Below are 15,506 nucleotides of genomic sequence, written 5' to 3' on the forward strand. Positions count from 1 at the left end.
CAGGTCACATCACTTAAACTGAGCCAAAAGTTTATGAGATTGGCCCTTATGTAGTGAGGAACACAGGCCAACAATTACTGCTGTTTAATCCAGAATGGTCTCTTAAGCGTGTAGAACTACTAATGCAAATTAACATTTCTGAAATCCAACCAGCCTGCTCCCCTTTAATTCAAACATCCCTTGAAGGGTGGATAGCCTGGCTGCAGAAGCAAACACCCCTCAAAGGCAGAGTGCGGAGACACCTGACTGGCATGCTGGGAACAGGACTGGGAGTCCTAAATGGGATTGATTCAGAGATACTGATGAATAAATTGGCCACAGCGACCAGTGACCTGACCAAATTAAAACAGCCCCTACAATCTTCCCTATTAGCATTGGGAAACAGCCAGTGGCAAGTCTCAAAAATACTCCCAGACCTCACAAAATTCAGGGAAGTGGACCATGAACTTATATTAAACACACTTGGTGTAGCTCAAGACAATGTCTCATTAGCCCTTAGCTGCATACAAGCTCAATTATGGATGCAGTCCACAGCTTCCTTAATCATAAGAGAAGGTAATGAAGGTGTATTTCCTATTGAAATCCGAGAGGCTGTTTGGAATAATGCTACTAAATTAGAAAAAAGCTCCAATCCTGGTGGACCTTGGTGAATTTCACTTATGACCCAATGACTAACATAGCTACTGCCTTCGTGCTTACAATACGTAATGCCACGGATTATGTAATTCATCCTATTGTTGCATTGGGACTAAACCATAAAGGGACAGTTTTTTACCCCTCTGAACATAGAGTATGGGCTCGGATGGTAAGAGGAAAATGGCAAACAGTAAATTTAGAATCTTGCATCACATGGGAACAACAAGGGTTTATCTGTGAAAGTAATACACTTGATGCCAGAGACATATGTCTTGATACAGAACAAGGCATTTGTCACTTTGAGATCCACCCAGACACTTCACCAAAAACTGTACTTGTATATATTGGTCAAGGCTGTGTGTGCTTAAGAACTACCTGCACTTCTATGATGATAGATGACAATAATATAAATGTAGCTGCCAGGAATCACTCTAATTTTTGTATTTGTAATTTTACCAAGATTGTTGGGTGTGACTTTTTGTATTTAGCACTGGTTGTGTCTCATCAATTGATAAGGTCTAACTACACCATTTACCATAAATTGCTACCCACACCTATTGGGATGGACCTAACATTAGTAAAGCAATTAGTGAAACATCAAGACCTGATGGAGATTTTAAGAAAAATCCAAAGAAACGGGGAAAAGACCTTAATCACCATCCATTATGACACACAAAAAATCAGCAGAATCTTGCAAAGAGTAAAACAAGACGCAAGCCATAACTGGTGGGACTCGCTTTTCGGGTGGTCACCTACTGCAACTGGTACCCTAAATACGTTATGTCACCCCATAATTGTTTTATTAACCTTGATTAGTGCCTGCCTTGTGCTGCCTATCAAGTTGCTCATTTGGAACTATAAAGTACTAAAAAGGTTATCAGTTCTAACTACTTTGTCAAACGCACATGGAAAAGCATTAAGGGATGCCTAGCAAAAAACTCATTAGGCAAAGAATTACAGTATTAGTAAAAGAATTTACTAACTCTTTAGAAAAGGGGGGACTGAATCAGGGGGATGGGAAGCAGAAGAATTAGTTTGTTAGGAGCAATGCATCTAGCTTAGTCAGCATACCAGAGCAGGAAAAAAAGATAAGAGACCACTGATAAGGCCAGGGGGAGTCTCAGACAGACATCCTGCGCTCAACCCAAAACTATCTCAAACCAGTCTCGAAGCTTAAACTCGGGCCAGGGGTATAAAGAGCATGCGTGGGGAGGAAAGGTGAAAAGTTCAGGATGAGGAAGACTCCTGACTTCATCAGAAGAAGACCCTCGGAGACCCCTACCAAAGCCACCAAACAACACTGCGCACGCGCAACGCGGATGTAAATGACTTTTGGGTTCATTATAATACAAAGCGAGGCTGGGCGGGGCTAGGTGATGAATATGTATAGGTGTATTGGGAAACTTAATGAATATGGAACTTGTAACCCGATAAATACCAAGCTGAATGCAGCTGTCGGCACGCATGGTTTTGGAGGAGCTATCCCCCATGTGTCCCAGTGCTGGAATAAACATACCTACTTTACTACTTATTTAGTCAATATCTCCTGGCACGCTTTGCTTTAGTGAGGCCAAACACGGGGCACCATTTGACACTGTCCGTGTCGTAATTATGCCTCCCCTGATGGGGGAGAATTTTAGAGTCTTTGCCACGAGTCTGAGAGACGAACGGACATTCAGCCTTCTCTGCTTTAAGATAGTTGTTTATTAAGTCTTATCTGAGAAATAGGGCCACTTAACATGACCCAGACATAGCACAGAGCAGAGAATGCAGGAGAATGCCAAATTATCAAGATTTACACAGTCTTTTAAAGGTAAATCACCCAATGAAAACTTAAAACGAAAGATATTTTCACTTTTCTTCCAATGTCTAGTAAATTGTCTGGTCACGTAGACAGGAACTGCAGAATTCTTTATCCAATCATCCCAAACTACTTCTACTGCAGAATATGGAGTAGTAGGAAAAGAAGAAGAAGGTCTGGAGAACAACAGTCCTCCATTTTGAAGGTTTTTGCTTTTATCTATTTACTATATTAGCAAACCCAAATCCTCTAAATTTTTCACTCTGTGACAATCTCACATAATATTCTATCACCTAGGTCACACCAGTGTAGATTCTAATTCTTCCCAGAGGGTAGGCAATTTTCTCCAAGGACGAAGGTCCAAAAAGGTGTTGTCCAGGGGGGTAGAACCCTTCAAAACAGGCAGAGAAATATTCCCTGCACTCTGGGTTCCCACACCCATGGAGAGAGGGGCCTGCTCCCAGGCTGGAGCAGCCTCTCTTTGGAGGACTGCACCCTGTGGAAGAGTGACCCACGCTACAGCAGTTTGGGGAGGACTGATGCCCGTGGGAGGGACTCACATTCAGCAGGTCGCAGGGAGCTGCTGCTCATGAGGAGCCGTGTCGGAGAAGTTCACGGAGAACTGTCTCCCGTGGGAGGGACCCCATGGTGCAGCAGGGGAAGGACTCCTCTCCCTGGGCATCAAGAGAAACAATGGGTGATTACCTGACCATAATCCCCATTCCCTGCCTCCTTTACTGGGGTAGGCGGTAGAGCTGGGAAGGAGGGGAGGGGTGGGGAGAAGGTGTTTTAAGGGCTTGTTTTACTTCTCATTATCCTGCTCTGATTCTGTTTGTAATAAATTCACCTTATATCTCCAAGTTGAGCCTGTTTTGACCTTGATGGTAACTGATGAGTGTTTTCTCCTGGTCCTTATCTCAACTCATGGACCCTTTATTAAATTTTCTCTCCTCTGTCCAGCTGCACCAGAGGAGTGAGACAGCAGCTCTTGTGGGTACCTGGAATCTGGCCAGCAACAAACCACGACATGCATCCACATGCATGTCTGGCTGTGGTTCATTTTACACAGGTGTCTTGGGGTGACTTTATGATGTGTATCCCCTATCGCTGCCCTATGCCCAGAAATTAATTTTTGTGCCTTTCTATGCCTTTAAACTGAGCCTGAGAGGGGGAAGGAAAAACTGAGCAAAACTTTTTCAAAGCAGTTTGCAACTTGTTCAAGGTCACACAGAGATAGAGACTTTTTTCAGCTGCGGCAGGAGAGCGAGATGGAAGGGAAGCACCCAGCTTGCTTTTCTTTCCAGCCAGCTTTCAGCAGTTTTTTTTCCTCAGCTCCTTTTCCTCCAGAGAGTTGAACTTTTGTTATCCTGGGACTTCATTTTTCTTTTCCTTTTCTCTCTGCTGGACTGTTTCAACATCAGAATACATTGGGAGGACTTTCCACCGAGGCCTTGGCCCTGGAGGTGGGCCCACCACCCCATCCCAGCTCCAAGGAGGGGGAGAGAGAGATCTACAGAAGGACTCTGAAATTTCTCCCAGGTTTCTCTCAGCAGAGCGAGAGGTTTTATTATTTAGCATTATTATCCTTTTCCTGTGTGTTTGTTAAATAAATAGTTTTTATCTCTTTCACTTTCCTTTGAGGAAAATTTATTTTTTTCCTGAACCTGGTGGCAGAGGGATGGTTGTAGCCTGTCTGCTCTCAGAGGATATATTTCTAAATTTGACCAAACTGGAACAACAGGCTTTTATAATTTTACAGTTCTGTCATCTAGCCTTGTTTGTTTGCTTAGGCATAGCCTTTTGTGTCAGTTTCCCTTCTTATCTCCTTATCCCACCAGGGGCTGGCAGACATAAGGAAAAAACTGCAAAAGATGGATGAGAAGCATGACACAGGTAAATTGTTGAATGCAGCCTGGAAAGTATATCAAAAAAGGGATTCAACAGATAGGGATAGAAAGCCAGCAGAATAGAAGAGGTGATCAGAGAAAGTCATCTAACACATTGAAAAGCATCCTGTAGGCAAAGATGAATGTGCTCTTTGCAAGGAAAAGGGACACTAGAAGAACAAGTGTCCAATGCTGGCAAAAAGGACACCCCCAGCTCCTGAATTAGCTGTGAATGGGAACTGATGGGGACGGAAGGGGACACCCCCAGCAGACCCTTTGGTTGTAGCTAAGCTGGGGTAAGATGATGTTGAATTTCTGGTGGGTACAGGGGCAACATATTCTATTTAAAAGGGAAACTGAGTCAAGATACTGTAAATGTGATCGGTGCCACAGGGGTAAGTGAAACAAGGCCTTTCTTCTAACCTTTAAAATTTAAGTTGGGAAAACACTGCATGGCTCACCAATTCCTCTATATGCCAAAATCCCCCAAACCATTATTGTGTAGGGATTTATTGGAAAAATTAGAAGCAGAAATCAAATTTTCCAAAGAAGGGGGAGTGAAAGTTATATTTCCTGAAACTAAATTTGTTGAAGCAGCTGCCATTTTGTAGTGGTTTGGTCTAAAATACTCATTACTGTTTATCTTCTGTGAGATAAGAATTAAGAGAAATGCAAAGCAGGCACCAAACTTGAAAAAATATAAAGAAGTTTATTAACAGACCTAAAAGAAGGGAAAAAAAATTATACCACCTTCAGAACTCTCCTCCTCCCCCCCAACTTCCTCCCTTCTCCCACTGACAATGTAAAAAGACAACCCTTAAGATGTTCAGTTTGTGTACCACTTCCATAATAACCTTGTTCAGTCCATTTAGAAAGAGAAGTCTCTTCTTGCTCGTGCTATGAAAACAGTATCACAACGAGACAGCCACCCACTTCCAAATATTGTTCAGTCCATTTAGGAAGAGGTCTCTCTGCTTGTGATGTGAGTCCCTTCCCCCGACTTGCAGCTTTTCCTGCAACTGCTTTTGAGGGTCCACTCTTGAAGTCTTTTGGGGTACAATTTTAAGGTTGAGCCGTTCAGAAACAAACAAAAAAAAAAACAGAGGCCCTTCTCCTTCCCTGGGAGCAAAGGGTCTTTCTCATCTTCATCTTTAAGACTATCTCTGGGAGCATCTCTAGGAACTGAGGTTTTCTCCTTTCCTGTTTGGAGCAACAGTCCTCATCTGGTTCATCTCTCCCTGTCCAAACTTCTCATGAAATTACAGCTGCATCAGCATCTGCTTATTGCTTACGAGTTGAACACTCCACCCCCCAGATCTTCATGAAATTACAATGGGATACTCTGATATATCATAGCTTCACAACAGAATTTCAGCTTTAAGCATCTCCTCTCTCTCTTCCCTCAGGTTTTCAGCTCTTCACAGCACTAAAAGGGTTAATCTCACCTCGGCCTTGCAGCTTTGCAGCTGGAATGTTGAATTTTTCTTATCGAAGTGGAGAGGGGGGAGACCCAAGCCGCTCCGGCTGCCCACGGCAACGCAGTGGGGGGGTTCCACGGCTGGAACAGGCCCATGGCTTCAGGATGGCTGTGGCCCGGCCCGGCCTGGCCCGAGCAGGGCCTGGCCGGGCCAGCTGGCCCCGCACGGGGCCTGCAGCCACCTGTCCCAGCGCCGGAAACGAGAGAGAGCTTGGGGCGGAGTTTGTCTATTCTTAAGTGTGTATCACAGAGGCGGCCACAACTTTAAGTGGCTTAAAGAATTGTCCATATTCAAACTGGCCAGCTGATAGGTGCTATCAGGTCCCAGAGGAAACTGTAAGCACCCCTTAGCAAGGACAACCCTTCTGGGACTATGCTTGCTAACCTATGACGCATTTTCATACTGGAGAATTAGGGAGAAATTCCCGAAGAAGCTGAAGATGCTGTCATTCCAATAGTGTGGGCCAGTGATTTTCCTGGGAGATCCAAAAGAGCTGAGACTGTATTACACTCAAATTAGGGGCTACGCTGGTAAGACAGAATCAATACCCTTTAAAGTTAGAAGGCCATAGGGGATTTGCACTGATAATTGAAAAGTTCCTTAAATTTGGGTTATTAATGGAATGCCAACCTAGATACAACACACCCATCCTGCCAGTAAAGGCTGATGGTAAGAGTTATCGATTAGTGCAGGATTTAAGGGGAGTTAACAAAATAACAGAGGATATACACCCAGTTGTAGCAAACCCTTACACTCTTTTGACCATACGGACAGATGAATTAGGGTGGTTCACTGTTTTAGATCTCAAGGATGCCTTTTTCTGTATTCCTGTGCATAAAACCAGCCTGGAGCTCTTTGCTTTTGAGTGGGAAAATCCTGAGACAGGGAGGAAAACACATCTCGCCTGGACAGTTCTATCCCAGGGATTCAAAAACAGCCCAACAATATTCGCAAACCAGTTAGCAAAGGAAATGGAGGACTGGAGAAGACAAGAACCAGGAGGGGTTATTCTTCAATATGTTGGTGATACCTTAATTGCAGCTAGAAGGTGAGATGACTGCATCCAGCTCACTGTAAGTCTGCTGAACTTTTTGGGACTAAGTGGGTATAGAGTCTCGAAAGAGAAGACACAGGTTGCCAGGGAAACAGTAGTCTACTTGGGGCTAGAGATCTTCTGTGGACATCAACAACTCAGCAGAGAACAGAAAGAAGCAATCTGCCATCTTCCACAGCCACACACCATGAGAGATGCAAGCCTTCCTGGGAATGGTAGGTTTGTGTCGCTTATGGATACCAAATTATGGACTACTGGTAAAACCTTTGTATGGAGCCCTTAAAGCAGCTGGAAAGGGAACCATCATGTGGACAGAGAGCACAAGGACTGCATTTAAACAGCTGAAACATTCCTTGATGTCAGCCCCAGCTCTGGGGCTGCCGGAATTAACCAAGCCTTTTGAACTCTTTACATATGAGCGACTGAATGTTGCTCTGGGGGTACTGGCTCAGCACCTTGGAGACCAGCAAAGAACTGTGGCCTACTTTTCAAAACAGCTAGACAGTGTTGGCCAAGGGTGGCCTGGGTGCTTGAAAGCTGTGGTGGCTACTGCCATCCTGATACAGGAGGCCCAGAAATTCACCCTCTGGCAGCACATTGTCATGTATGTGCCCCACGCTGTGATAACTGTACTGGACCAAAAGGGGGGACACTGGCTCTCCCCTTGAAGAATGCTTAAATATCAATCTGTGTTGTTGGAACAGGATGATTTTACCCCAAAAACAATGTCTGTTGTAAACCCTGCAATGTTTTTGTCATCTACATTAATTGACAATGTGCCTGAGCATGACTGTTTACAGACGATAGAAGAGGCCTATTCCAGCAGACCAGACCTGAAGAATGTGCCTCTAGAGAATCCAGATTGGGAACTGCATACAGATGGAAGCAGCTTCATGAGAAATGGTAAGCAAATGACAGGCTATGCAGTGACAACCACGGATAAGGTAATCAAGGCAAAGGCCTTGACATCAGATGTATCATCACAGAAAGCTGAACTCATTGCACTGATGAGAGCTCTAGAACTGAGCGAGGGAAAGAAGATGAATATATGGACTGACTCCAAATATACCTTTAGTGTTGTCCATGCCCATGGAGCCATCTGGAAGGAGAGAGGGCTGCTAACTGCTCAAGGTAATGAAATTAAGCATGCTGAACAGATCCTTGCACTCCTGCAGAGTATTTGGAAGCCCACAGAGGTAGCTATTATGCATTGCAGAGGTCATCAAAAAGGGAAAACAACTCCCAAACTGGGAAATTGCTTTGCTGATGAAATAGCAAAAGGGGTTGCAGGAAAAGGCATTCTTGCTGTGGTACCACAGAAAGAAATAGATTTGTCAGAGTTTACCCCAAGATATGATCAGAGAGACCACAAGTTAAGTTTCTTAAGGCTGAGATTAAAGAAAGTGTGTGGGCTGTGATCCCAGGGGGACAGGTTGTAGTTCCACCCCTGCTCCTTCGAGAAGCAGCACAGTGAGAGCAGGAAAGTACCCATTGGGGAACAGAAAATCTTTTAAAACATCTGTCTTGGGGTGATTTTTTTGATGATACTTTATTCCCTAATCATCTCCTTTATGCCCAGAAAATGTGTGGTATCTTTAAGATGAGCCAGGGGGTGGGGCCAGAGCCTAGAAACCCTGGGCACTGGCTCTGTTCAATCTCTCTCTCTCCGGGTGCTCTGCAGAGCGTGGATTGGGATGCTACATTGTTCCTTTTGTTAGATTGGGTTTTTTGCTAGCTTGAAGCAAAAAGGTTGGTATTTTTTCCCTCCCCCTGGCCTGGAGGCTTTTAACTGGCAAATCCTTTCAGCAGCTTTATGGAATTTTTTTTCTCTCTGACCCAGGGAGCCTGTGGGGCGGCCTCAGTCGGTCCAAACCCCCGGAAAGACCAAGACAGTGAAAGAAGGGATATCAAAATTCACCAGTTTTGCCTGCAGTGAGGAGGAAAACCAACGCCAGAGGATCAACAGGTTTCCCATCTGCTCCACTCTGGGCTGCTGTGTGCGAACTCCTCTTCCCCTTCCTGGAGACAAAAAGGGACCAGTCAGCACTTTGTTTTCTGGGCCACGCCGTCAGCCCATACATTTTTCTTCCCCAGGCATTTTTTAGTTTCGTTTTGTTCTGCTGGGGGTGGGTGTGTGGGGGTGGGTGTGTGGGTGGAGGGTAAGTTTCTGGGAGTTCATATCTAGCATTTATTCAGTCCTTTTCTGTGAATTGCAGGCACACCTCCCCTCTTTTTTTTTTTTTTTTTTTTTTTGTTAATAAACAGTTCTTTTTTTTTCACTTTCACATGCTGGTATCAATTTCATTGGCAGAAGAAAAGGGAGTTATTGAAGTCCTTTCCTTTTAGAGGAAAAGCTCATTCCGGGCTGTTTTCTCCTGAAATTTGTCTCCAAAACTGAGACAAAATTTGGTGCCCAACTGAAGTGGCATGAGAAACTGAAAAGAAAATACATTCTGGTTTGAAACACTTTGTATTGGGTTACAGCAGTCAGTGGTCACCATGCTGCTTGATTTAATAATGTTTCTCTTGAACCTAGGCATGAGTACCTGTCCACAGATATGGGGAATCGGGTCCCTGGCATATACCTTTTACAAATCAGGAATACAAATCAGGACTGCCATGTTAATGTGCCTGGTGCTTGTGATTTACACAAGTTTAACAGAAGTAATGGGAACCACTGAGAATGTGTGTGCTTGGTTGTTTGTCCGTCCTGGTCTCGTTAGCTTTTTTGGGGGGTTTATTAGTAATTACACCCAGTCTGTTAGGGGAAAAGTAGGGGATGGATATTTCCCAGTCCTTCATCTCCTTCTTCCCCTTCAGATCTGGCACGTCACCCTTTGAGAATGTTCAGTTTCCCCTGGATGTTAAAGATACCACCTTCCTGGTGTGTTATCTAGTAGGTTTCCTCTATATGGTCTACAGCTTATCTAGAATGAGGGCTGAGATTTCCAGAAGAGTTGTCCAGACACATGCCCTAGTTGTGGAAAATTCTGAGTGGTGTGGGGTGTGGGAGGACATAGACCAAACTGTGAAGGAATTCTCTGACCCGATAGCTTGGAACTTCCCCCCGAGCAAATTCAGAACCCAGCTGAGGTGGGGAAATATCTGAGAGAAAATTGCAATAACCACTCTAGTGAGAAGAAAAAGCTCATTGCAATGTGCTGGGTCCTGGCTAATGCTTACTGCACACTGCTAGATACTGTAGGGCAGCAGATGCAGCCAGAAGGGCCAGAGGATGAATCAGCAGACACCCCAGTCATTCAGGCTGAAGCTAAACCAGACAGGGAGCCTAAGCCAATAGCAATTGCCCCTGTCCAGAGAAGGAAACACAAAGCCAAATCCATTCACCCAGTGGATGATGATGGGGAGCCAGGATCCTCACAGCCAGCAGAGGAATCCAAACCAGAAGTCATTATTGAGTCTCTGTCCATAGAAATCCTTCACACCCTAAGAAAAGATTACCCTTGGCGGCCTGATGAATCTAAAGTTGATTGCTCCGAATCTGGGACGCTGCCGGCAATGGTACAATTCTGGATGGTACTGAAGCGAAGCATTTGGGATCTCTGTCACGTGATGTGGGTATTGACCAAGGGATGACAAGGGGGCCTGAAGCTCTGAGTCTCTGGACACAACTCTTAAGAAGCGTGAGGGAAAGATACCTGTGCCGAGAAGATCTCCAGCTGCAGCAAAACCCCTGGAAGACCATGGAACAAGGGATTCAATGCTTGAGAGAACTGGCAGTGGTAGAGATAATTTTCTCAGATGACCAAACAATTAGGAGCCCAGACATGGTAAAATGTACACCAGTGATGTGACTGAAACTTGCACAACATGCGCCACATGAATATGCCCCTGTGTCTTGGGGTGACGTTATGATGTGTATCCCATATCGCTGCCTATGCCCAAAATTAATTTTTGTGCCTTTCTGTGCCTCTAAACTGAGCCTGAGAGGGGGAAGGAAAAAACTGAGCAAAACTTTTTCAGGGCAGTTTGCAGCTTGTTCAAGGTCACACAGAGATAGCAGGGTTTTTTTTCAGCTGCGGGAGGAGAGTGAGGAAGCACCCGGCTTGCGGCTTTCCAGTCAGCTTTTGGCCAGTTGTTTCAGTTTCTTGTTCTCCAGAGAGAGAGATTGAGAGTTGGACTTTGTTTTTCCTTCTCTGGAATTCCGGATTTTCTCCCTTTTATACTGGACTGTTTTTTTCAACCTCAGAGCACATCGGGAGGACTTTCCACCGGGCACAGAGGGCCTGGCCCTGGCCCAAGCCCCAGCGCCGAGGAGACCAAAGGGAGGACTCTTAACACTTTCCCAGGTTTTTTTTTCCTCCACAGTGAAACATTTTATTATTTAGCCTTATTTTCCTTTTCCCGTGTGTTTGGTAAATAAATAGTTTTATCTCCTTCACTTTCCTTCGAGGAAAATTTATTTTTTCCCGAACCTGGGGGGGAAGGGGTAGCTGTGCCTTCTCTCAGAGGATATATTTCTAAATTTGGCCAAACTGGAACACTCTGCTTTATCAATGATGATGTGGAATGACGGGGACAAGACAGTGAATACTATGGTGAGGAGGCTCCGGGCATATGCAGACACTGTGCACAGCCCAACTCAAGCAAGAATCTCAGCTGTGGAAACAAGTCTGTCGGATCGCATACAGAAAATGAAAAACAAGATTGAGGAGACCCATCAGAAACTCAGGGATGACATTAAGGAGGGCCTTCTCCAAATCTCATCAGTATAGACCAGAGGCCCTGTTATCAGAAGCAGACGTCCCCCAGCCAGGGAGAGAGAATACACCCCACGAGCTGAGCAGTGGTTTTTCCTGTGTGACCATGGGGAAAAGATGAAAAGGTGGGATGGAAAACCCCCTTCTGCCCTGGCAGCACAGGTGCATGAATTGAAGGAGGGCAATACTCAGAGAAGGAGTTCCACCAGAAGGGAAGTAGCTCCAGTTTCTAATGATATCCAGGGCTAGAGGGGCCCTGTCTCTAGGCAGGAAGAGTCACGGGAGAATTGGGTCTTTTGGACAGTGTGGATCTGATGGCATGGCACATCAGAACCACAAAAATAGGAAGCCTTGCTCGACACGGGCACACAGTGTACATTGATCCCATTGGGACATGTGGGGGAAAAAACTGTTTCTATTTCTGGAGTGACAGGGGGATCGCAGCAATTGACCCTGTTGGAAACCGAGGTGATCCTGACTGGAAAAGAGTGGAAGAAACATCCTATTGTGACTGGCCCAGAGGCCCCATATATTCTGGGCATAGACTTCCTCGGGAGCGGGAATTTCGAAGACCCGAAAGGATTCTAATGGGCTTTTGGAATAGCTGCTGTGGAAAGAGAGGGCATTGAGGAATTGAACACCTTGCCTGGGCTGTCTGAAAATCCTTCTGCAGTAGGCCTTGTGAAGGAGGAAGAGCAGGGAGTACCAATTGCCACCTTGAGAGTGCATCGCCGACAGTACCGGACAACTCGAGATGCTCTGATTCCCATCCACAAGATGATCCATGATCTGGAGAGCCAAGGGGTGATTAGCAAAACCCACGCACCCTTCAACAGTCCCATTTGGCCTGTGCGCAAATCGGAAGGGGAAGAGAGATTGACTGTAGACTATCATGACTTGAATGAAGTGACTCCACCGTTGAGCGCTGCTGTACCGGACATGTTGGAGCTCCAGTACGAGCTGGAGTCCAAGGCAGCAAAGTGGTATGCCACTATTGACATTGCTAATGTGTTTTTCTCCATTCCTCTGGCAGCAGAGTGCAGGTCTGTTTGCCTTCACCTGGAGGGGCATGCAGTACACCTGGTACCAACTGCCCCAGGGGTGGAAGCACAGTCCCACCATCTGCCATGGACTGATCCAGGCTGCACTAGAAAAGGGTGAGGCTCCAGAACATTTGCAGTACATTGATGACCTCATTGTGTGGGGGAACACCGCAACAGAGGTATTTGAGAAAGGAGAGAAAATAATCCAGATTCTCCTGGAAGCCGGCTTGCTGATCAAGAAGAGCAAAGTCAAGGGACCTGCTCGAGAGATCCAGTTCCTGGGGGTGAATTGGCAAGACGGGCAGTGCCAGATACCCACTGAGGTAATGAATCAGACCACAACGATGTCTCCACCAATCAAAAAGAAGGAAACACAAGCTTTTTTAGGCGCCTTAGTTTTCTGGAGAATGCACATTCCTGAGTATAGCCAGATTGTGAGCCCTCTCTACCTGGTTACCCACAAGAAGAATGATTTCCACTGGGGATCTGAACAGCAACAAGCATTTGCCCAGATCAAGCAGGAGATTGCTCATGCAGTAGCCCTTGGCCCAGTCAGGACGGGACCAGAAGTGAAGAACGTGCTCTACTCTGCAGCTGGGAACAATGGTCTGTCCTGGAGCCTCTGGCAGAAGGTGCCTGGTGAGACTCGAGGATGACTACTGCAATTCTGGGTCCAAAGCTACAGAGGATCTGAAGCCAACTACACTCCCACAGAGAAGGAAATCTTGGCAGCTTATGAAGGAGTTCAAGCTGCCTCAGAAGTAATCGGCACTGAAGCACAACTTCTCCTGGCACCCCGACTATTGGTGCGGGGGTGGATGTTCAAAGGAAAGGTTCCCTCTACCTACCACACCACCGACACTACAGGGAGAAAATGGATTGCCATCATCACACAGTGTGCTCGTATTGGAATTGCCCTGGAATCTTGGAAATAATCACAAATTGGCCTGAAGGTGAAAGCTTTGGTCTTACTGAAGAAAAGGAGCAGGAACAAGTGACACGGGCTGAGGAAGCTCCACCTTACAACCGCTATCAGAAGACACGCTACGCTCTTCTCACTGATGATTCCTGTCACATCGTAGGGATGAAACGGAAGTGGAAAGCAGCTGTATGGAGTCCCACATGACAGGTTGCAGAAGATACTGAAGGAGAAGGTGGATCAAGCCAGCTCGCTGAACTCAAAGCTGTTCAGCTGACCCTGGATATTGCTGAAAGAGAGAAGTGGCCAAAGCTCTACGTCTACACTGATTCATGGATGGTAGCCAATGCTCTGTGGGGTTGGCTGGAAAGGTGTAAAAGGGCCAATTAGCAGCGTAAGGGAAAACCAATCTGGGCTGCTGAAGAGTGGAAAGACATCACTGCCCGGGGAGAGGAGCTACCTGTGAAAGTCAGCCATGTAGATGCCCATGTCCCCAAGAGTCGGGCTAACGAAGAGCACTGAAACAATGAGCAGGTAGATCAGGCTGCAAAGATAGAGGTTTCACAAATAGACTTGGATTGGCAACACAAGAGGGAGTTGTTCCTAGCTCAATGGGCCCATGATGCCTCAGGCCATCAAGGCAGAGATGCCACCTATAAGTGGGCACGAGACCGAGAGGTGGATCTAACCATGGACAGCATCTTCCAGGTTATCCATGATTGTGAGACATGCGCTGCGATCAAGCAGGCCAAGCGGGTGAAGCCCCTGTGGTATGGTGGGCGATGGTCCAAATACAAGTATGGGGAGGCCTGGCAGATTGATTACATCACACTGCCTCAAACCGGCCAAGGCAAGCGCTATGTGCTCACAATGGTAGAAGCCACCACAGGATGGCTGGAGACTTACCCTGTGCCTCATGCTACAGCCCGTAACACCATCCTGGGCCTTGAAAAGCAGGTCCTTTGGAGGCATGGAGTTCCTGAGAGAATTGAGTCTGACAACAGGACTAATTTCAAGAACAGCCTTATTAACACCTGGGCTAGGGAACATTTTTAAGGATTGGGGTCTTAAATAACTTGAGGTTTCTTTATTTCAGGGTTACAAATATGGCACATAGTTCTATCTAATATGTTCATCACACACTACTGTTACAAGACATACTCTATTTATAGCTGTGCTTTATTGATTATATGCTTCTGTTTTCTATCTATTACAACAAAACTTATGACTTTGCATTTTTCTAGCCTTTTGTGTCAGTGTTCTGTCCCAATATAAAAGAGGGAGTTAAGGAGGATTCTTTTTGATAGATTTCTAGGACAAAAATAAAGCCGAAACGCAACAATATTATATCTGAGAACCGTTCATTGGTAAAGAAGGGCAAGCATCCTACCGAAGGGGGATAGAAAAGGGAGTAGAGAGAGGAAAAGAGAGACAGAGAGAGAAACAGAAGACAGGGACAGTGTTACCACAAGAACCCCAGGCACTTTGTCAGCATCAGCTCAGCAGGTGGGGTGTCTGCATAGCTCCTGTAGTGGGCTGGGTGTGATTTCCAAACAGCAGCAGGCTGTGTGCTTTTTTCCGTTGGCAGAGAACAGGCTGCTGTGCCTACAGGCACGCTTCTGCAGCAGCTGCAGGTTCTCAGCATCCGGGAACGGAGGCTGTGGGTAGCAGCGGCTGGAGGTTGGGTGCCGCGGGCTCATGCCGCGGGCTTGTTGCCACACGCAACGCAGGGAACACGGCGTTGGCGGCAGCTGCAGAGTGGGAAACATCTGAACACCAAGTTGTTGCAGTGACAAACTTGTTCGTGGAAACAGTGAAGTAGGGCAAAGATGTGGGCAGGGAATCAAGGACCACCAGGAAGAAAAAAGCAAAGGGGAGAGGGGGGCCGAGCTGACCCTACAGGTGAGTCCCCGCTCCCTCCAAAAAAACCCAAAAGCAAATGGCTTTTGTTGTGTTGCAGTTAACTGC

This window comes from Aphelocoma coerulescens (genome assembly GCF_041296385.1).
Source record: "Aphelocoma coerulescens isolate FSJ_1873_10779 chromosome W unlocalized genomic scaffold, UR_Acoe_1.0 ChrW_unloc_scaf_1, whole genome shotgun sequence".
In the NCBI taxonomy this organism is placed as follows: domain Eukaryota; kingdom Metazoa; phylum Chordata; class Aves; order Passeriformes; family Corvidae; genus Aphelocoma; species Aphelocoma coerulescens.